This window comes from Ranitomeya variabilis, chromosome 4 (assembly GCF_051348905.1).
Source record: "Ranitomeya variabilis isolate aRanVar5 chromosome 4, aRanVar5.hap1, whole genome shotgun sequence".
Lineage (NCBI taxonomy): Eukaryota > Metazoa > Chordata > Amphibia > Anura > Dendrobatidae > Ranitomeya > Ranitomeya variabilis.
Window position 1 is genome coordinate 216,582,399 of NC_135235.1, and position 24,202 is coordinate 216,606,600.

At 42.7% G+C, this 24,202-nt stretch overlaps 1 protein-coding gene across 1 annotated transcript in view; it reads left to right on the top strand.

The window, feature by feature from the left end:
• Positions 1 to 13,983: 13,983 nt before the first annotated feature.
• Positions 13,984 to 24,202, top strand: part of ERFL (ETS repressor factor like) — a 75,469-nt gene continuing 65,250 nt past the window's right edge. Inside the window, exon 1 of the mRNA XM_077257290.1 lies at positions 13,984 to 14,415. The gene's annotated coding sequence lies outside the window, so the exon portion shown is untranslated. The remainder of the gene's footprint in view (positions 14,416 to 24,202) is intronic.

A 24,202-nucleotide genomic window follows, 5' to 3' on the forward strand; every position in this document is an offset into this window, starting at 1 on the left:
TAAATTTAGGTTGCAAATTACCAATGGCGACAGGACTAACAACCCTTGTTAGGCGTTTAGAGCATGCTGATATAACATGTGTGGAATCACCACAGTAAAAACACAACCCATTCTGACGTCTATGATTTTTCCGTTCATTTCTAGTCTGAATTATACCACATTGCATTAAATCAGGTGTTTGTTCAGACAACACCACAAGAGGATTAGCGGCTTTGCGCTCCCGCAAACGCCGGTCAATTTGAATAGCCAGCGCCATGGAATCATTCAGACTTGTAGGAATGGAGAAACCCACCATCACATTCTTAATGGCTTCAGAAAGGCCATTTCTGAAATTTGCGGCCAGAGCACACTCATTCCACTGAGTAAGCACGGACCATTTCCGAAATTTTTGGCAATACACTTCAGCTTCATCCTGGCCCTGAGAAATAGCCAGCAAGGCTTTTTCTGCCTGAATTTCAAGATTGGGTTCCTCGTAAAGCAATCCGAGCGCCAGAAAAAACGCATCAATATTTGCCAATGCCGGATCTCCTGGCGCTAGCGAGAAGGCCCAATCCTGAGGGTCGCCCCGTAAGAAAGAGATAACAATTTTAACTTGCTGAGCTGAGTCTCCAGACGAACGGGGTCTCAGAGATAGAAACAATTTACAATTATTCCTGAAATTCCTAAACTTAAATCGGTCTCCAGAGAACAGTTCAGGAATAGGTATTTTAGGTTCAGACATAGGACTACTGGTAACAAAATCTTGTATGCCCTGCACACGAGCAGCAAGCTGGTCCACACTTGTAATCAAGGTCTGGACATTCATGTCTGCAGCAAGCTCAACCCACTCAGAGGTAAAGGGGAGGAAGAAAGAGAGGAAAAAAAAAAAAAACTCAGAATTTCCTTTCTTATTATCCCACTTCTGCAATGCATTAAACATTCAACTTTGGCCTGGCATACTGTTATGACCCCAATGGCAAAGGGTCTCAAAAATAAATACCAAGTCTGCAAACACAAAAAACCAGCTCATAGGGCAGTGGTAACTGGGCTGACCGTATATCTAATCCTAGCACCACAAATAGCAGCAGCCGGGGAACGTGCCTACGTTGGTTCTAGACGTCTCGCGCCAGCCAGAGAACTAACTAACCCTAGAAGGGAAAAGATAGACCTTTCTTGCCTCCAGAGAAAAGACCCCAAAAGTTGGATACAAGCCCCCAACAAATAATAACGGTGAGGTAAGAAGAAAAGACAAACGTAAGAAAGAATGAACTAGGTATTTAGCAAAGAGAGGCCCACTGACTAATAGCAGAATATAGTAAGATGACTTATACGGTCAGCAAAAACCCTATCAAAAATATCCACGCTGGATATTCAAGAACCCCCGAACCGTCTAACGGCCCGGGGGGAGAATACCAGCCCCCTAGAGCTTCCAGCAAAATCAGGAATCACATTTAGTACAAGCTGGACAAAAAGTAAGAGCAATACAAATAACCAAAATACAAGGAAGCAGGACTTAGCTTAATTTTGCAAGAGCCAGGACCAGCAGACAGGAGCAAACAGAAAGGACTGATTACAACGATGCCAGGCACCAGACTGAGAATTCAGGAAGTTCATATAGCAACACCCCTGGACTAACGACCCAGGTAGGTGCCAAACTGAGGAAAGACAATCCCAGAGTCATATCACTAGTGACCACAAGAGGGAGCCAAAAAAGTCTAATTCACAACACCCACCCCTGTCAGGGACCAACTACCTGAGCGAAGCTCAGCCAGCAACTGCCTAACTTCCTCTCCAGGCCACCAGTTTTACCTAATTGTGAAGAGTGCCCTAATAAATAGGAGCATAGCTCCCCCTGGTGGCCTGGAGTATGAAATGTGTTGTATGTTTGTGGTACCTGGTAAAGAGATCTCCTTTATTGCCTCCAAACGTAACATCACTCCTCCCTAGAGGAGAATGACATTACTGCAATGACCAGGTCCCTGGGGCGCTGCACTTGTATTCAACATTGTGAGATTTCAGCAGCAGGGAGGAGACCCAGGAGCTGTCAATCAGTCTAGATGGGCAGAGATTCTGCAGCAGCAGGGAGGAGGCCCAGAAGCTGTCAATCAGGCTAGATGGGCAGAGATTCTGCAGCAGCAGCGAGGAGACCCAGGAGCTGACAATCAGGCTAGATGGGCAGAGATTCTGCAGCAGCAGAGAGGAGACCCAGGAGCTGTCAATCAGGCTAGATGGGCAGAGATTCTGCAGCAGGGAGGAGGAACACTGAGGATCTGCCAATCAGGCTAAGGGAGCAGAGATTACATTTAAACTTTCACAAAGAATTGTACAGCAATTCTGACATGGATTCTCAAAATAAGTACACCAGTTTCATCAGGTATGGAAGATCTATTTAATAATTGATGGTGTTTGCATTGGAAAAGGCAGGTGAGGTGTTTAACCAACTTTTCAAAAGGTAATATGACGTCCATGACACTTGTACACTTGTTCATGTCGGTTTTATTGTTAGGATGCAGAAGGGGGAATGAGAGGCAAAGTACAAACACTGCCGGATTTCATGTTATACTTAGTGTTCTTCTTGTACCTGATGACTGGTACTCCTGGCCTGTAATGTATCGGCATCTTTATGAAAGGGAATGCTCTTGTCAATTCGGCAACATAAAACGTCAAACCAATATTTTCCTCTCTGTTCTATTGATTGGAATCGGCCACACTTACAGTCAGTCACGGGGGCCGGACACGGACGGAGCCATAGACAACACTCCGCACTTAATTAGTGGTAACTACAATTCCTATTGTTTCACAGCATGAAGAAAAGTGACAGAAAACAACGGCGCAAAGAGGATCTCTCCGCAGACCTGGGATGTGCATAAAAGAGCGGAGAATTAGAATAACATGGCTGCTTTCTGTTAACAGCGCCACCCCTTTCCATAGGCGATGTGTGGTATTGCAGCTCTGCCCCATTCACTTCAATACAGCTGAAGAGCAGTTTCATCCCATGGGCCAAAACTGAACCGGTCCCCACTTCCACCAGCTCCACCACCACTTGGGTCCCAGCAGCGTTGATAATCTGTGTGCACGATACCAAGATCATCATACCAATAATACCACATCCCAGAAACCAAGACTGCCACACTGTGACCTTATATTACCACCACAAAGTGACCAAATAGCAGGACCGCATAATGTCACCCTACAGCATGTGGCCCCCATACATATTGTGCCTCTATGTGGCCCCCATACCTTAGTGATATCTCTCTGTGACCCCCATACATAATGTCCCTCTATGTGGCCCCATACATTGATGATGTCTATCTGTGGCCCCCTTATACTAAAAATATCCCTCTATGTGGCTCATACATTATTAATGACCCCCTATGTGGCCCCCATAAATTAGCAATGTCCGCCTATGTGGCCGCCATAAATTAGTAATGTCCCCCTATGTGGTCCCCATATATTAATAATGTCCCTCTATGTGGCCCCCATAAATTAATGATGTCCCCCTATGTGGCCCCCCATAAATTAGTAATTTCCACCTATGTGGCCGCCGTATAGTAATAATGTCCCCTACGTGGCCCCCATTTTATCAGAATGTCCCCCTATGTGACTTTATATAGTAATGATGTCCCTCTATGTGACCCCCATACATACATAGATTATCTATATACAGTATATCTATCATCTATCTTAATATGAGATAGATTGAAAGACAAACAGAGACTTCACCCAATACATATATACAATATATAAATCCAGTATATATTTAGTAAATCCAATAACTATCCCTTGAATCCCTTCTATACTTCTCTGCGCTGTCACTGTCCAGTAGTCACGATGAAGTTACTGAAGACCATTTGCCAGTCATTACCGGTCATCCTCCTGGGACCATATAGCGGTGATCTCAGAAGCTCTTATTTGTAGTTTGTATATGCCTAAAATTACAATTAGGAAAATGGTGTGCTGTGGAGAGCAGGTCGCATAGGGGCAGCCCATAGGAGTGCTTTATTTTTGGTAAATAACGTTTAGGGGAACTGGTGCAACCAGTACATAAAAGCAATTGACTACAACACCCATCATCTCTGTTTTATTGGAAATACCTCATGAAAGAACACAAAGTTTAATCGGTCTGACATTATATGCCAGTGTGACTCCAAAGTGTTGTGCAACAGTTGTATAAACATAGTACCAAAGTAATAATTGTCATAGTTACAAAGCATTATAGTGTCATAGTAACAAAGCACCATTACAACATAGTATCAAAGTAATACATTGTCATAGTGGCATAGCATTATAGTGTCATAGTAACAAAGCATCATTACAACATAGTATCAAAGTAATACATTGTCATTGTGACATAGCATTATCATGTCATAGTAACAAAGCACCATTGCAACATAGTATCAAATTAATACATTGTCATTGTGACAAAGCACCATTGCAACATAGTATCAAAGTAATACATTGTCATTGTGACAAAGCATTATCATGTCATAGTAACAAAGCACCATTGCAACATAGTATCAAATTAATACATTGTCATTGTGACAAAGCACCATTACAACATAGTATCAAAGTAATACATTGTCATAGTGGCATAGCATTACAGTGTCACATTAACAAAGCACCATTACAACATAGTATCAAAGTAATACATCGTCATTGTGACAATGCATTATCGTATCATAGTAACAAAGCACCATTACAACATAGTATCAAATTAATACATTGTCATTGTAACAAAGCACCATTACAACATAGTATCAAAATAATACATTGTCATAGTGGCATAGCATTATAGTGTCATAGTAACAAAGCATCATTACAACATAGTATCAAAGTAATACATTGTCATTGTGACATAGCATTATCATGTCATAGTAACAAAGCACCATTGCAACATAGTATCAAATTAATACATTGTCATTGTAACAAAGCACCACTACAACATAGTATCAAAGTAATACATTGTCATAGTGGCATAGCATTATAGTGTCATAGTAACAAAGCATCATTACAACATAGTATCAAAGTAATACATTGTCATTGTGACATAGCATTATCGTATCATAGTAACAAAGCACCATTACAACATAGTATCAAATTAATACATTGTCGTAACAAAGCACCATTACAACATAGTATCAAAGTAATACATTGTCATAGTGGCATAGCATTACAGTGTCACATTAACAAAGCACCATTACAACATAGTATCAAAGTAATACATTGTCATTGTGACAATGCATTATCGTATCATAGTAACAAAGCACCATTACAACATAGTATCAAATTAATACATTGTCATTGTAACAAAGCACCATTACAACATAGTATCAAAATAATACATTGTCATAGTGACAAAGCATTATTGTGTCATAGTAACAAAGCACCATTACAACATAGTATCAAATTAATACATTGTCATTGTAACAAAGCACCATTACAACATAGTATCAAATTAGTACATTGTCATTGTGACAAAGCACCATTACGACATAGTATCAAAGTAACACATTGTCATAGTGGCATAGCATTATAGTAACAAAGCACCATTACAACATAGTATCAAAGTAATAAATTGTCATAGTGACATAGCATTACAGTGTCACATTAAAAAAGCACCATTACAACATATTATCGAAGTAATACATTGTCATTATGACAAAGCATTATCGTGTCATAGTAACACAGCACCATTACAACATAGTATCAAAGTAATACATTGTCATTGTGACAAAGCATTATCGTGTCATAGTAACAAAGCACCATTACAGCATAGTATTGGAGTCATACATAGTATCAAAGCAAGATTGTGCCATAGAACCTAGTATTATAGTTATATAATATCATATGGTGTCATAGTAATGTAGTATAGTAACAGAATATCAAAGTAACAAAGTTCACGAGCTTGAAAAAAACATACATTGTCTAAAAATTCTGTTATAATTGAACATGCATGGTCATTTTGCACAACTGTTATTGCCAATATCTACTAAAATGTGCAGTATACAAAAGCATTGGACGAACGATTGTTAAGTAGCGAATGTTCATTTAATACTTGTTCCATCAGTAACCAACTTCTTTGGTCATGTACAATTTTCCGTAAAGAGTTATTCCCATCTCATCCTTACATTTCTAAAGTTGGTGATTCTCATATGAAAGCTGTAAACTGAGTAGACCGCTATCCCCCCATATTCCTCTATGCCGAGCCAAATGTTCATGTGTTTTCAATGGGGAGAGACGAGTTATGAGGCATCACCTCTATAAGGAAAAGGATCAGGTGTTGCAATTCAACCGGTTTGATCATTCTTTCCTCTGCCATCATATATAGGAGAGACACTGGGAGGCCCCAATACACATCAGATGGTCAACTGGTCCCATTGAAATTGACAGGTTAGACATAATGGGTATAGGGGTCTTAAAAGAGGATTAACTCTGTCCAACTCTGACCACAGGGAGGGGGAATTATGAAAAACATTGAGGGCTGTTGAGTGTGATCCAACTTATTGGGATGTGGAGAATAAAAAAGTGTCTCCATCTTCTCCATTCAGTCTGTCCGTGAAAATCAGATGCACTCAGATGTCATCTGAGTGCAGTCTGATTTTTTTCATGGATCCATAGACTTGAATGGCCAAGTGAATTCCGATTATAGGAGGCAAATTGTGCATGCTTCAATTCTTTTTCCTTGCTAGAAAAAAATTGGACATGTGCACTTCTCCATAGAATAACATAGATATGAGTGCTGTCCATCAAAATGCCTTATGCATGAGCCCTTACTCAGAAGTTTGCTGTATTAGGTTAGGGTCAGACAGTCGTAGAGAATCCGGCCGATGATGCAAATAACACTGAGGAGAAGATGGATAACAACATATCTCCATCTTCTCCACTGTGTCAGTGTGCAGAAATTGGACTGCACTCGGATGCCATCTGAGTGAAATCTGATGGTTTCCACAGACTTATTCCCCTTCATGGCTGAATATTGGATCCAACTTGGACATGCAGTGATTTTTTTTTCCAGCCTCGATTCGAGGAAAATAATAGGACCTGTGCGCGGCCCCATAGAAATTACGTTGGCGTGAGAACTTCTCATTTCTGACTGTGAAAATCGGAAGTCATCCCAGTGCGGTGTGATTTTTTTTTATTTCACAGACCCATCGACTTACACTGTCGATTTCGATCCGACTATTGAATCAAAATTAGACGTGTTTTCTGCCGACCACTCGGTCCGTGAAAAATCACGGATAGCACTTGTACGCAAAAAGCGGACATCTGAACGAGTCCTTATTCTTAGGAGTTTCATAGCCATATTGGTTAGTAAGGTTTCTGAGACTTGTAGTGCCTCGGTGCCCAGCTCACCCCCATAGCCCCCAATTGATAGGGCTGTAGTTTGCCATAACTTTGGCGTAACTTCCCAATCACTTGTCTATGGATAGAATTAGGGACTTTTTTTTTTGCCCTTCATCCATATTAGGGACTAACTTAAAAGTTGCAGCTGAAAGTCTTCTTCTCTTCCTTAAGTTGTCCTTGAAGAACATGAGAAGCCAAGTCACCTGACTTCAGAACTTCTGTGTTGTTTATGTAAACAAGGAAGTAAATGTAACAAGAAATGAATAAACAAACAAATATTGCTACAAAAATAAACAAACCTGAGGGTATAGTGTTGCCCCCTTGTAGGAGGCTGCTGGGGTCTGGGCTGCTGTGACTTTCTGTCCATTGCCTTGAGATCAGTTTTCCCTCTTCTCTCCCTTTGTCTCACCCTATCTATCCATCTCCCTGGATCCCTGTCCCCCACCCCCTCCATCCCTTTGTCTTCCCAGCTCCTCTCCCTCTCTCTCCTCTCTCAAGTGTTTTCAATTTTATTCTGAGTGGAATTAACTACCCCTGATGTCAAATTGCCGCCGAAATCGATAATAATATCTTTACAAAAGAGGATATTCTTCTCTCTCCGAACGGCTTCTGAAAAATGGAAAATTTAGTCGAAATTGATTCATTACTTGACACTTTATAGGCCGGCCTGGGTATTGATCGCGTCTTGTCATGTCCCATCTCCCTTAATCGAAGCTGAAGTCCAATGTCGATGCTGGTATTTTTCATAATTCCAAGAGTGCAGACAGACACAAAAACAGACACAGCCCCCTCCCTTCCCTGTGCCCCCAGCTGCCAACGCTGCTGCTGGTGCCCCCTCACCCTGCCTCATTATGGGGGTACACACACAACCGCCTGTCCTGGTGCCCCCCAAATGTCTCTGCTGCTCCTGGTGCCCCTCACCTTGTACAGCACTTATATACTACTGTCATGGTGCCCCCTCACCATGCATCTTTATAGGATTATACACAACCCCCCACCTTCCCTGGTGCCCCCCAAATGTCACTTCTGCTCCTGATGCCCCCTCACCTTGTATAGCTCTTATATGCTACTGCCATCGTGCCCCTCAGCTGCTCCTGGTGCCCCCTCACCATGCATCTTTATACGAATACACCCCCATCTGCCCTGATGCCCCCCAAATGTCCCTGCTGCTCCTGGTGCCTCCTCACCCTGCATCTTTATGCATCTTTATAGGAATACACCCCCATCTGCCCTGGTGCCCCCTAAATGTCCCTGCTGCTCCTGGTACCCCCTTACCTTCTATAGCTCTTATATACTACTGTCATCGTGCCCCTCAACTGCTCCTGCTGCCCCCTCACCCTGCATCTTTATAGGACTGTACATCCCCCCCCCCACCTTCCTGGTGCCCCCCAAATGTCACTTCTGCTCCTGGTGCCCCCTTACCTTGTATAGCTCTTATATACTGCTTTTATGTTGCCCCCTTATCCTGCTTCTTTATAGGACTACACCCCCCCCCCACCTGCCCTGGTGAACCCCAAATGTCCCTGCTGCTCCTGGTGCCCCCTTACCTTGTATAGCTCTTATATACTACTTTTATGGTGCCCCCTCACCCTGCATCTTTATAGGACTATACACAACCCCCCACCTGCCCTGGTGCCCCCTAAATGTCACTGCAACTCCTGGTACCCCCTTACTTTCTATAGCTCTTATATACTACTGTCATCGTGCCCCTCAGCTGCTCCTGCTGCCCCCTCACCCTGCATCTTTATAGGACTGTACACAACCCCCCACCTGCCCTGGTGCCCCCCAAATGTCACTTCTGCTCCTGGTACCCCCTTACCTTGTATAGCTCTTATATACTACTTTTATGGTGCTCCCTTATCCTGCATCTTTATAGGACTATACACCCCCCCCCCACACACACCTGCCCTGGTGAACCCCAAATGTCCCTGCTGCTCCTGGTGCCCCCTTACCTTGTATAGCACATATCATCGTGCCCCTCAGCTGAAAATCCCCCTCACCTTGTATAGCACTTATACACTACTGTCATGGTGACCCTTATCTGCTCCTGCTGCCCCCTCACCCTGCACCTTTATAATAATGCATACATCCCCCCTATCTGTCCTGGTGCCCCCCAAATGTCAATCCATCACCCGGTGCCCACTCACCTTTTATAGCACATATCATCGTGCCCCTCAGCTGCAAATCCCCTTCAGTCTCCTTTATTATTAGGGTACACACATCCCCCCAATAGCCCTGGTGTCCCCCAAATATCACTGCTGCTCCTGGCGCCCCTTTACTTTCTGTCGCACTTATCTACTGCTTTCAGCTGCCAGTGCCCCTCACCTTGCCCCCTCGCCATGCTTCTTTACAGGAATACACACATCCCCCCCATCTGCCCTAGTGCCCCCCAATTGTCAACGCTGCACCCGGTGCCCCCTCACCTATCACATATATCTATTACTATCATTGTGCCCCTCAGTCTGCTTCATTATAAGGGCACACACATCTCCCTACCTGCCCTGGTGCCCCCTAAATGTCACTGCTGCTCCTGGTGCCCCCTCACCTTTCTATAGCACATATCTACTATTATTGTGCCCCTCAGCTGCTGGTGGTGCCCCCTCACTCTGCTTTATTTATAAGGGTACACTCATCCCTCCACCTCCTGCTCTGTTGCCCCCCGAAATGTCAATGCTGCACCTAATGCCCCCTCACCCTGGATAGTTATATAGACATGCATACCTGCTCCCATCATGGTGCCCCTAATAATGCCCCCTCATCCTGTATCGCACATATCTACTACTATCATTGGGCCCCTATCTGCCAATTTCGCTCCTGATCCCCCTTTTCCTACTTTATTATATACGTGTACCCCCAATTGACAGTGCCCCCTCAGTGTGTGTGAGTGTGTGTGTGTGTGTGTGTGTGTGTGTGTGTGTGTGTGTGTGTGTGTGTGTGTGTGTGTGTGTGTGTGTGTGTGTGTGTGTGTGTGTGTGTGTGTGTGTGTGTGTGTGTGTGTGTGTGTGTGTGTGTGTGTGTGTGTGTGTGTGTGTGTGTTCAGAATTTGATCCATCTCATGAAAACAAGATTTTGTGATTTTTATATCAATCATTAAAATTTTGAGATCCAAAAATTCAGCCAAATGTAAAACCCCAACCACCTACTTATCCCCATTTTCCCATGTGGTACCAAATACCCCCATAGTCCACAACCGACCCCTGAATAGAAAACCTATATACCCAGTAATTCATGACAGTAGGCTTCTTATTTCCGTAAATGAAATTATTTGCATCATATTTATTATTATTAGTGTTATCATTAATTCTTCTCCTGATTCTTGTATTTCGTTCCTCTGCTCCTCCTATCATTGCAGCATAAGGCGGTATAGGCAGATTTCTCCATGTGCAGCTGATAATATTCCAGGCTCCAGCAGGGACCTCAAATGGAGAGGTGGAGGAGCAATTAGAGAGGAAATTAATAGTGCGATAATCAGTCAATAACTCAGTGTTCAGGGCGCACCGGCCTCCATGGTGTGGACGGGGCTGTCAGGGCTGGAGCTCTCCAAGGTGCTGAAATCAACTAGGCAGCTGCATAGGGCCACAGGGACCAGAGGGAGAAGTGTAATATTATGGACAGTGCTTAGGGGCAGGGATTGTGATGGGGAGAGGAGGACTTTGGGGATATTTGGGTGTTGGAGGAGAGTGAGAAAGGAGAAACAAAATGAGGGAAAGGGATGGTAAGGGGCACAGGTATTTTAGAGAGAGAAAAGGGTGGAGAAGAGGGAGGATGTAAGGGGGCAGAGGTGTGTACAGAAGAGAAAAAAGGAGCAAAATAGGAAAGGTTGACTTGGAGAAAGCGCAAGAGAGGTCTGAGATACAGAAAGGCAAGAGAAAGTGGGGAAAGGGTGGCAATGGAGGGAGAAACTAATTTTTTTATTTTTTTTAATAAAAACTGGGAAAGAGATGATATAAGGGTCAGATGTGGGGAAAGAGGAGAGGTAAGGAGCAAGATAGGAAAGGTTGACTTGGATAGGTCAGAGCAAGAGAAAGTGGGGAAGAAAGAAAAGGGTAGCAATTGGAAGGGGAAACTGAGTTTTGAAAGAGAAAGGGGTATAAAAAGTGGGAAAGAGAGGATATAAGGGGGCAGATGTGGGGAAAGAGGAGAGAAAAGGAGCAAGATAGGAAAAGGTGACTTGGATAGGTCAGAGAGGTCACAGCAAGAGAAAGTGGGGAAGAAAGAGAAGGGTAGCAATTGGAGGGGGAAACTGAATTTTGAAAGAGAAAATGGTATAAAAAGTGGGAGAGGGAGAGATGATGTAAGAGGGCAGATGTGGGGAAGGAGGAGAGATAAAGGAGCAAAATAGGAAAGGTTGACTTGGAGAAAGCGCAAGAGAAAGTGGGGAAGAAAGAGAAGGGTAGCAATTGGAGGTGGAAACTGATTTTTGAAATAGAAGGGGGTATAAAAAGGAAAAGGAGAGATGATGTAAGGGGGCAGATGTGGGGAACGAGGAGAGATATAAAGGAGCAAAATAGGAAAGGTCGATTTGGAGAAAGTGCAAGAGAGAGCAGGGCAAGAGAAAGTGAGGAAGAAAGAGAAGGGTAGCAATTAGAGAGGGAAACTGAATTTTGAAAGAGAAAGTGGTATAAAAAGTGGGAGAGGGAGAGATGATGTAAGGGGGCAGATGTGGGGAAGGAGGAGAGATATAAAGGAGCAAAATAGGAAAGGTCGACTTGGAGAAAGCGCAAGAGAAAGTGGGGAAGAAAGAGAAGGGTAGCAATTGGAGACTGAAACTGAATTTTGAAAGGGGAAGTGGTATAAAAAGTGGAAAAAGGTGAGATGATGTAAGGGGAAGGAGGAGAGATAAAAAGGAGCAAAATAGGAAAGGTCGACTTGGAGAAAGTGCAAGAGAGTTAGGGCAAGAGAAAGTGAAGAGGAAAGAGAAGGGTAGCAATTGGAGGGGCAAACAGAGTTTTTAAAGAGAAAGGGGTTTAGAAAGTGGTAAAATGAGCAAGGATGAAAAGAGGACGATGTGGGGGAAGAGGGAGGAAGGAGAAGAGGAAAAGGAAGCAAAAGAGGAAAGGAAGACTTGGAGAGAACACAATGGAGGTCAGAGACAGGGCAAGAGAAAGTGGGGTAAAAAGAGAAAGGCAGCAGAGGGATGGAGAGCAAGAAGGAAATAGGTTTGAGAACATAAATTAGAGAGGGGCAAAATTAGAGGAAAGGTGGCAAAAGAGGGGCATAAAGAGGGTAACATGGTGGTAGGGTATGTTTCCACGTTCAGGAAACGCGGCGTTTTTGACGCTGCGTTTTTCTGCAGCGTCAAAAACGCAGCGTCCAGATGTTACAGCATAGTGGAGGGGATTTTATGAAATCCAGACTCCACTATGCGTTAAAAAACGCATGCGTTTTTGCCGCGAAAACGCATGCGTGGTGTGTTTTTTCGAAACGCAGCATGTTGCTACTATGAGCAAAACACGCAGGTACACCGCAGGTGACCTGCCAGTGACCTCAGGTGCAGTTTTGGTCAGGATTTTACCTGCATAAAATCCTGACCAAAGACTGAAGCAAAACTGAACGTGGAAACATACCCGTAGAGGGCAATGAGAAGGGTAGAGAGATGGAAGAGGAAAGTGTAGGACACAGGAAAGAGATAGGGAGAGACGGTGATGAAGTTTGGAGGGGTATAAAGTAGGAAGAAAAAGAAAAAGGGAGAATTCTGAGAAGACAGAATGGGGCTAGGGTTAGGGGGGTTTATTGTAAGTAAAGTTTGTGGCTGAGGCCAGGCGTGGAGGGGTCACTGCCCGCGTGGAGGGGTCGCTCGGGAAAGTTTGCCTCTAACTTTCCTCCTCCTCCTCGGCGCCGCACGCACACACTTCGCTCCCGAGAATGTACTCTCCGCACTTTGTGATGATGAATCTGTGTCCCGGAGCCGGAGCGTCTTCCCAGTGCGTGTTCCCCCCTCAGGTCTCCTCCACCGTCCTCCTCCTCCTCCTCCTTCATCCCATGCAGTCCCGGCTTTAATAAATAAATAAGGAGGCTGCAGGAGAAATACCTCGGGTGCTTTTTTGGCTGCCTCCAGTCCCCACCTCTGGAGTGAGGAGCGGTCGATAAGTAATTGTTATTGCGGGCAGGGAATGCAGAGAGAGGGGTCCTGCCGGTGCAAGTCTCATTTATCTGGTCGCTTTCTTTTTATTGGTGGCATCTGTCCCCCTCTCTCTCCCCTCCACTGAGCCCAGGGGGTGACATTCATCCATCTCACTTTAGGGGTCTCTAAAAAAAACACCAAACCATACACTCCCCAAACTAAATCTAGGGAAGAGGAGGAGGAGGAAGGGGGGATGGGAAAGGAAAAGATGGTGGTGCTGGGAGGGGGGCACTTGGGGGGTGGATGGTAAAAAAAAAAAAAAAAAGCCATTTTCAGCAAAACAAGTTTTTTTTTTTTTATCTCCACTCCCTAACAACCCTGTGTAAATGAAATCACTCATTCTCATCAAGTGGCAGGCCAAATATTATCTACAGTGCATTGAGAGGGATCGAATCCTATTTAGAATCGCGATTCGACATCTGTTTTCAAATTTGATCATCTATGAACTTTATTTTCCGAGTTTGGGGAAAATTATATTCTATCGATCCCAGACACTGGCTGCCTGTACATATATTTTCTGCTGCAGCTTGAAGCCAGGAGTGCGCAGGAAAGGAGTTTAGCCGGCACTGCAGAGCGCACACACATTTCCTTTCTCCTCCTCTTCGCCTTTCTATCCATCCCTCCTTCTCCTTCATCATTATTATCTGGGATCTCTCCTTCCTTTTCTGTCATCTTGTTCTTCTTGGCTTTTATTTCCTTCCACCTTTCTTTTTATTTTCCTTCTCCTCTTCCACCCAACTTCTTACTCTCCTACTCTTCTTCCACTACCTCTTCTCCCTTCCTGACACTTTAAGTCACTTCTTCCAACCTTCTTTCTTCTACTTCCATTGGCTTCCTGGCTTGGAGGGAGAGTTACTTTAAAGGACACTCACTTTTTTTTTTTTCTTTTCTGAGTTTCATTATTTTATTCAAGTCTTCAAGGAGCCAACTGAGGTCTTCTGTAAAGGATATTGGATGCCAAGGAAAATGTGAGTACTCCAAGACTTGACTTTTCTTGTTGATTTCTTGTTGATGGGGGTAGGTGCATTAATATAAGTTGGACACATGTATAGACTGTAGTGTAAGGAGAGGAGAAAAGTCACCTCTCTACTCCAGACACAGGGGTAACTCTGCTACATCGTGGCAAGTACATGGGATCAGAAGGATAACTCTAAGACTACACTACTGGTGCTGTCCAGTCCTGCTCAGCCTGTAAATAGTCACCTAAAAGGTCCAGATCAGATGGAGTAATCTGGCTGTCAGGACCTAGAAGCAAATGGTTATCTAAGAAAATTCTAAGACTACACTACTGGTGCAGAGAAGTCCTGCTGAGCCTGGAAATAGTCACCTAAAAGGTCCAGATCCGATGGAGTGATCTGGCCGTCAGGACCTAGAAGCAAAAGGTTATCGAAGACAATTCTAAGACTACACTACTGGTGCAGACAAGTCCTGCTCAGCCTGGAAATAGTCACCTAAAAGGTCCATATAAGATGGTGAATTGGCATTCAGGACCTAGAAGCAAATGGTTGTCTAAGACTACACTACTGGTGCAGTCCAGTCCTGCTTAGCCTGGAAATAGTCACCTAAAAGGTCCAGATCAGATGTAGTGATCTGGCCATCAGGACCTAGAAGCAAAGGTCATCTAAGACAACTCTAAGACTACACTACTGGTGCTGTCCAGTCCTGTTCAGCCTGGAAATAGTCACCTAAAAGGTCCAGATCAGATGTAGTGATCTGACATTCAGGACCTAGAAGCCAAAGGTTGTCTAAGACTACACTACTGGTGCAGTACAGACCTGCTCAACCTGGAAATAGTTACCTAAAAGGTCCTTATAGGATGTAGTGATCGGTCCGTCAGGACCTAGAAGCAAAAGGTTGTCTAAGACAATTCTAAGACTACACTACTGGTGCAGTCCAGTCCTGCTCAACCTGGAAATAGTCACCTAAAAGGTCCATATAAGATATAGTGATCTGGCACTCAAGACGTAGAAGCAAATGGTGTAGTGCAGGCTCATAATCTGAATTAAGACAAGGAATTAGATCTTTTGTAGATGTAGCAGAGCTGAAAGTGTTTGAGATCTAATTTTTTTATTTTTTTTTTATAAATCACCTAAAACAAACAGACTTGTGTCAAAAGTCCAACTCGGCTCTGCTATAGCTACATACAGTTCTGGGCAACTTTTAGCAAAGTGGGAAAAGCTCTACTGTAAAGTTTCCACCCATCTTCCTCCTCTTGGCTGGAGACTTCCCTGGAGTTTCCATCCCCCCCGGCTGTTTTTCAGAGCTGAGTTGGTCATTTAATCGTTCTCTAATGCTCTACATTAAGATAACGCAGTTCTATGTAAAACCACAAACGGGGCGAAACGACAAACTTAGCAGCGGCTGCACTGCTACAATTGACAAATTCAGTCCGTCCTTAAGTTTTTCGGTTAACTTTAAGGTCTTTTTGTGGAGTTTTTTTGTTTAGCAAAAACTTCAAGTTTTTTGAGGAATTTGGAGAAAAATAAAAACTCCTCAAAAAGACTCGGTGTGAACGCGCGCTTACACTTTGGCACATTACTAGAGATAACGAGCTCTTTATAATTTTGCCGCCTTTCTAGTAAGGGTAAAACCCCCCGGTATTCTGGAATTTTTATAAATTTTTCGCAATTTATGTCTGCGTCCGCCATTCGCCTGTTTACCGTTTTCCGCGGCCGTACCTCAATCTCTTTATCCTCTCCCCCTCTCTCACGTCTCTTCCCCTCTCTGCAGCTAACTGGGGCCAGTTTCCGTTTAGATTAAGCCAGGGAACCTAATTCCAGGGCAAGGATCGAATTTTCTGGCAACAAAGGGAAATAGCGTATTGATCAGGAGCTCCGGAGATTAAGAGACAAGTGTGTGTATCCATCAGAGCTAAACTGCCTCTCTCTGCCCTCTGTGGGGCTGCCTGCGGACGCTGCTTGCATGCCAAGCGCCTGCTACACTTAACCCTCCACTTACCCCGGTAAGACCCCAAAAAGCCTTCTACGAAGACCTCCGACCACCTCTCTCATATGGCCATCGACGCAGGAGCTCTCGCCAAATCCTTCCATGTAGCAGAGCCCAATTTACATAGTTGCATAGTTGATAAGGATGGAAAAAAAGAAGACACCGGTCCCATCAAGTCCAACCCATAACCCTACCGGGCGATGTAGCAGAGCCGAATTTACATAGCTGTGTCGTTAATAATCCATCAAGTCCAACCGATCGCCCTACTGGGGAAATGCCTTTTTTTTTTTTTTTACTTTTAATGGTGTCTGATGACCTACAGGTTTATGTAAAACTCCATGAGTTGAGTTGTGCCAAATGGCAAACTCCGCTTTACCACACGCGACAAACTTGGCACTGCTACTTGTACATTTCTGGGTGTCATATCCTTTTACCCTATAATCTTGCACAATTTCAAGGGGTGGGGGCATATTTGGGGTGTCCTAATTTACCCGCTCATACTTTTTTTTCCCCATTTCCATGTGTCAGATCTAGTAGAGATGAGTTTGTGAAATGTTCTCGCCATGGTAAATGTGTAACCTATGGTTTTACATAGGACTGCAAGGGAATCCATTAAATGACACATTCAGCTCTGCTATATCTGTATACCACATAATGCCCACCAGTATGTTGCATGCAGGTATATACGTCCCGATAAAGCTCAGCTTTGAATCTGATGTAGCAGAGCTAGGCTTGTGAGATTTATCTATCTGTAGACCACTCATTATTGTGTTGTGCAGTCAGTTGTTTTGTCGTTTAGACCATAATAAAGCAAAAAGTACAATAACCCTTTCAGCTCTGCTACATCTACGTTTAATATTCAGTATAATTTCCCAGTATCACACCATATACTTCCCATAACTCCCAATACACCTGTTGCTTTCTGATGTTCATGGCACTCGCTGACTTTTCCTTCCTTCATGGACTCGTCGTAGAGCGAACATGCGAGAGGTAAAATCAGCGATCTCCAACCTGTGGCTGTAAAACTACAACTCCTATCATGTCCTAACAGCTTTGCGCTGACTTGTGTTCCATTTTATCAAATGACCGACCCAAAAATAAATGAGACAAAAACATAAAAAAAACTCAGATCGGTAGAGATAATCTTAAATTCTGTATCAGATGTAGCAGAGCCGAGTTTGTCATCAGCCTTGTTTTAATAGTATGTGTTACTTGTGTGTTTGCATAGGACTGCAGATGTCCCTACTTCGTCATCTAAACTCTGTGACCTCAAAAATGTGCAAAAGATGCTATGACAAACAAAGCTCTGCAATGACAAATACAGCTCTGCAATAGATGCTATGACAAACACAGCTCTGCAATGACAAACACAGCACTGCAATGACAAACACAGCTCTGCCATGACAAACACAGCTCTGCGATGACAAACACAGTTCTGCGATGACCAACACAGCTCTGCCATGACAAACACAGCTCTGCGATGACAAACACAGTTCTGCGATGACCAACACAGCTCTGCGATGACAAACACAGCTCTGCAATAGATGCTATGACAAATACAGCTCTGCAATGACAAACACAGCTCTGCCATGACAAACACAGTCCTGCGATGACAAACACAGCTCTGCAATAACAAACAGTCCTGCGATGACAAACACAGCTCTGCAATAGATGCTATGACAAATACAACTCTGCTATGACAAATACAACTCTGCAATGGCAAACACAGCTCTGACATAACAAACACAGCTCTGACATGGCAAACACAGCTCTGCAATGGCAAACACAGCTCTGCAATGGCAAACACAGCTCTGCGATGGCAAACACAGCTCTGCCATGACAAACACAGCTCTGCCATGACAAACACAGCTCTGCGATGGCAAACACAGCTCTGCGATGGCAAACACAGCTCTGCCATGACAAACACAGCTCTGCCATGACAAACACAGCTCTGCGATGGCAAACACAGCTCTGCCATGACAAACACAGCTCTGCCATGACAAACACAGCTCTGCGATGGCAAACACAGCTCTGCCATGACAAACACAGCTCTGCGATGACCAACACAGCTCTGCCATGACAAACACAGCTCTGCGATGGCAAACACAGCTCTGCCATGACAAACACAGCTCTCTGATGACCAACACAGCTCTGCGATGACAAACACAGCTCTGCGATGACCAACACAGCTCTGTGATGACACACAGCTGTGCCATGACAAACACAGCTCTGCGATGAATGCTATGACAAACACAGCTCTGCATCATCTGTTTATGTATCCTAAAGTATGTAGGAAGTACTGTGCAGTATGAATATATAATATGATATAAGAAACTACTATGTCGGGGCGTTGGGATGTGGCCGGTGTGAAAATAGGAGATAATTTGTCTTTTCTGCCGCCATCTTTTATTTACACTGGAATTCACTGACACTTTGACCCTCCATTAAATGTAATTGAATAGAACAGCGGCCCAGGCCGGCGACGTCTGTAACTGAATTCACCGTGTTCTTCTTTTATCTAAAGAGAGAGGGATTCATGTAAGGCTGAGATGGGATTCCGGCGGACTGCGGCGTCCCAAGAGCTTACAATCTACGACGGCGGCAGCCATAGTCCCATTCATCCAAAACACACATGGATCATTGTCATTATGAACCCTAAAAATAAAAAATTCTGGTGTAAGTCACCTATACTTTACACAGGTGTAGCAGAGCAGAGTTTGTCATTTACTAATACAAGCATTGCGGCTCATTTTAAGTCATCTTACACAGGACTAAAGCAAAACCGATAATTCCGACAGGTATTCTGATAGAACTCCATAGCAAATCTAGCTCTGCTACATAAATAGAACTCTGCATATTCAGAATGCTGACGTCCTTCGTTGCCTCAAGTCTCCCACACGCCGACCCCTGTGAAAGTATCGATTCATCAGAATTCATTTTTTTATTCCTTTTTTTTTTTGCAAGATGAAGAAGACATGTTTGTGTGTTATCCCGCAGATCAGATTCATCAGTGTCTGGGATAGTTCACTGATTGATAAATTCACCCGTTACAGTTACATAGGGACTCATTTCACATGAGATTAATAACAGGGGGTCTGATAGATAGAGGGGGGATACAAGTGATGCCAGCGCTGTGATGTGTGTGTGTGCGGTTATTAAAGCAGTCTGTTTAGGGGTTAATTGGGCAGTGTGATATCTAAATTGCAAGAAGATGAAAAGGAGACAAAAATGTATGGAGGTTATATGGATAAATCTGAGATAGATAATAAATATACAGCGGGATAGATAGATAGATAGATAGATAGATAGATAGATAGATAGATAGATAGATAGATAGATAAATGATAGATGGATAGACTAGGAATTGGAAACATTGATAATTGAAAGAAAAGTAAATTAGATAGACGATAGGTACAGAAATGTAAAGATGGACAGATGGATAAAGATGGGCAGGTGATAGGTTGAGAAGTAAATAGATACAAACAAAGACAGAATGATAGATAAGAGAAAAATAGATAATAGATAGATGATAGATAGATAGATGGATAATAGATAGATGATAGACAGATAATAGATAGATAATAGATAGGTGATAGAAAGATAGATAGATGGATAACAGATATATAATAGATAGATCATAGATAAATAGATAATAGATAGATGATAGATAGATAGATAGATAGATAGATAGATAGATAGATAAACAGAAGTAAAAAAAAAATACCAATTATACAATATAACAGTAGATGCTATAAAAATCCACAAGAAAACATAAACCGTCCATAATGGAAGAAATTGTGTTTTCCTTCCGCATTTTACATCAGAACCAGGAGAAAAGTAGAAGAAGATTCCGTACATAGATAAGAGTGATGAGCGGAGTGTGCAGGAGACGTCTTTCCACCACAGTCCTGTAACATTTGCACTTTTTGTTCGTGGTTTCCTATCATTTCATACCCTGTACGTGAAGCAGAGCTGAATTTGTCATAGGACTTTTGTTGTTGGGCTCCACGATACCTCACTGATCAGTAGCCGTACCCACAGGCGTCCTCAGGAGCTGCGCCGTATGACAAACTCCTCTCTGCTTACCAGACCCGTAGAATAAGTCACGCTCGAGATCTTCCGATTTTTCCATTTCTGCATGAAAATCATGACCATCAGAAATGAAATAATTCTCCTCCTTTTTGGCTCAGAAAGGATGAGATGTAGCAGTGCTGAGTTTGTCGGACTTAGGGTGGAAGTTCAAACGTGAATGGCTTAAAAGATATTAAGATTTTTATTTCGTCTTATTTTTTAAATTATAATTATTATTTTTTTTTTTTCTAATAAAGTGACAAATGTTGATTAGAACGTGTCGCGACGGTTTGTCGCCCGCATCCATTTCGATTTGGTGGCAGTGGGGGAAAATAGCGGTATTGTTGATTTTCATTCCGCCAGCGTTAAGCTGCCGAAGGACGGGACTTAAAATGATGAAGGCATTCGAGACAAAGTCCTATCATCAAGATCCGAACTCCCCCCCCCCTCCCGCCACGCCACCCAATGTCTGCACCTGACCCCTCTCCCAAAATGGGCCGGAGACAGTGGACAGCTGTGGGAATCTCAGCCAACGTGTCACAGAAGAGGCCAAATCAGGGACATTTTATTAAGGTTCCTAATACCTTCCAGCGCTGTCGAAAGGAAAATGACATGTTTTTTCGGTTTTGAGATCTCCCGAGAGGATAAGCGGCGGAATTGGCTCCGGGGCCTTGTAATCTTAACAGGTGACAGCAACACAGTCAGCTACAGCCATGTTGTTGTTTCTGGGCCAAATTTTTATATATTTCAATTTTTTTATTATTTTTTTTTCTAAGTTTATAAAAATGATACATTTATTTTAATTTTCTTTCGGAATTAATTTTGGAAAATATTTATGATTAATGTTTAATTTTAGAGGTCAAGTATAAGCCCAGCGCTCTTACCTTGTTCCAGAAAATAAAAAAAATATTTATTTTTTAAATAGTCAAAGTGAAATATTTTAGAGAATTTACTAAAATCTGACAGATATTTTTTTCTTGGGTTCATTGAGTACCTTATCCGAAAAAGGGTATTCATCAGATATGATTGTATCAAAAAAATTCATTTTTTTTTTTAAATTAATTTTTATTTTTGGGGATATTAAAAAAAAAAAAAAAAAATAGGGGGAGTTATCAACTAACTTTTCTGTGATCTGTTAAAATTTGCAAATGTTTTGGCCAAAAACTGTCCATCCAAAAAAGTGCACGGCGCTCGGTAAGCGTATATAATCCACCGTGTACCATCCCAAACTTGTGGACTCACTTAGTTTTTTTTATTCTTTTTTAAGCATTTTTTTTGTAAATATTTACACATTTGATCAAATTATTTTGCTGTTCAGAAATTAACATTTAAAAAACCCCATAAAAAATGACTGAAAATCTTAGAAGTTATTTTTTTCCTTAATTTTTGATATAAAAAAAAATATAAAATCAATCTAATATGCTATCGTTTGTCATACTAGAAGTATTTTCTGCCGCGTTTGGTTTTTTGGATGTTTTGCAAGCGTTTCATTCTACGAGATTGCTTTTTTCGATATATTTTTGTCAAATTCTTTTTCATTTTTTTTTATTTTTTTATTTTCTAGTTATCCCAAATAAAGTGATGATACCACATTTTGCAAAATGAAAAACTTAGATATTATTTTATCATTATTCTTTTTTTTAAAAACAATCTTTTATTTTTTGCTTTATTTTTTCTTTTTAAATAATTTTTTTTCTTTTTTTCTTTTCCTAATTTTTTTTTTTACAGCAGCCAAAAAAATGAACATTTTTTGATGGTTATATTTTGGAGCTTTTCTGTGGCCTAGCCGGTGCCAATCAATAAGTGAGCAGTTACCGCCTTGGTTTTAATTAGATATTAATAGATACTGATGAAGACTTGATGAGCCAAGGACCAATAACCCGTTCAGAATTATAGACTTTAATATCATACAGAACATATATTGCGGTCTTTCAGGATTGAAAAAGACTTGCACTGATGCATTTTTCACTGAGTTTGTCATTGGGGCAACTAATTGTAACATATGATATCTGTGGTTTTACATAGGACTGCAGCTAATCTTACCCATATCCTAATAATATAATGACGAGACTCTGTAGATTTACTCTTTCAGCCCTGCTACATCTGTAACCCACAATGATGCCATTCATTGTCTATGAGTTTGGGAAATAAAAATTTGCATACAGTTTTAGATTTTGTCCCCCTTGTTCATCCCCCTGTGATAATTACGGAGTGTCCGGTAGAGTTGGGAATGGCCGACGGGGATCTGACACCTCAGAGTTCAAGCAGCTAGAAAAAAATTGAAATATAATTTGATGATATAATTCAACTTTTTATAGAATAAAGCAGATTTTCATGAATTTAACCCCTATGAGAAATAAGAGATGGCGGTGCGGGGAATTGAAAGAGGTGAGCATTACCCTCATACATATCCATTGCTACTACACATCACCTTACCATGGCAATCACGTCATCAGCAACTATAACCGCCATCACCATCATCCACCAGCTATGAATAAACATCTACCCCTCTCCATTAACCACCCACCATAAAATCTACCTTTACCACTCATGATGCTCTCACACACCTTCATCCCACAACCACCAACATCCATCACCCCATCATCGATATTACCTATCGCTCCACATCTGTCAACCATTAACCCACATTTACCATCACAACCACCCACCACACCACCACAACCAGATGGTGAGTTTACATCACTGCACCCCACCTTCTCCCCACAACCACCACCCACATCTACCACCACCCATCACCCCACCACACCACATCCTACCATTGATATCGCCTATAGTCCACCATCACTCCACATCTGTCACCCATTACCTCACATCTATATATCACTCGTAATCTTTACCTCTCATCATTTCATATTCACAACCCCATCACACAGCCACAACATTTCCCATCATCACCCCAACACACATCATCTTACCATTATTATCACCCAACTTCTCCCCACAACTACTACGCATATTTACTACAACCATCACCCCACCACATATCATCCTACCATCACTATCATCAACTTTCTCCCCACGAACATCACCCATATTTACCACAACCATCACCCCACTACAACTACAAATCAGTCCACAACCACCAGCACCCATAACCCATCTTGACCCCACAACCACCATCCGTCACCCCTCCACAACAACACATCATCACTATCATTAACCTTCACCCCAAAAACATCACCCACATTTTCCACAACCATCACCTCTCCACAGCCACACATCATCCTACCATCAATGTCACCAACAAGAAACCTTCACCCCTTACCTCTCACCTACTAACCAACATTTACAACAACCGTCACCCCACCACAACTACAAATGAACCCACAATCACTAACACCCATAACCCATCTTCACCTCACAACCGTCATCCGTCACCTCATCACAACCACACATCATTCAACCATCACTATCATCATCCTTTACCCCACAAACATCACCCCACCACAACCACACAAGGAATCTTCACCTCATATCTGAGACCTATTTACCACAACCATCACCCCATCACAACTACAAATCACCTCACAATCACTAGCACCCATAACCTATCTTCACTCCACAACCACCACCCATCTCCCCACCACAACCAGATGTAAACTCACCATCACTGCACCCCACCTTCTCCCCACAACCACCACCCACATCTACCACCACCCATCACCCCACAACAACCACATCCTACCATTGATATTGCCTATGGCCAACCATCACTCC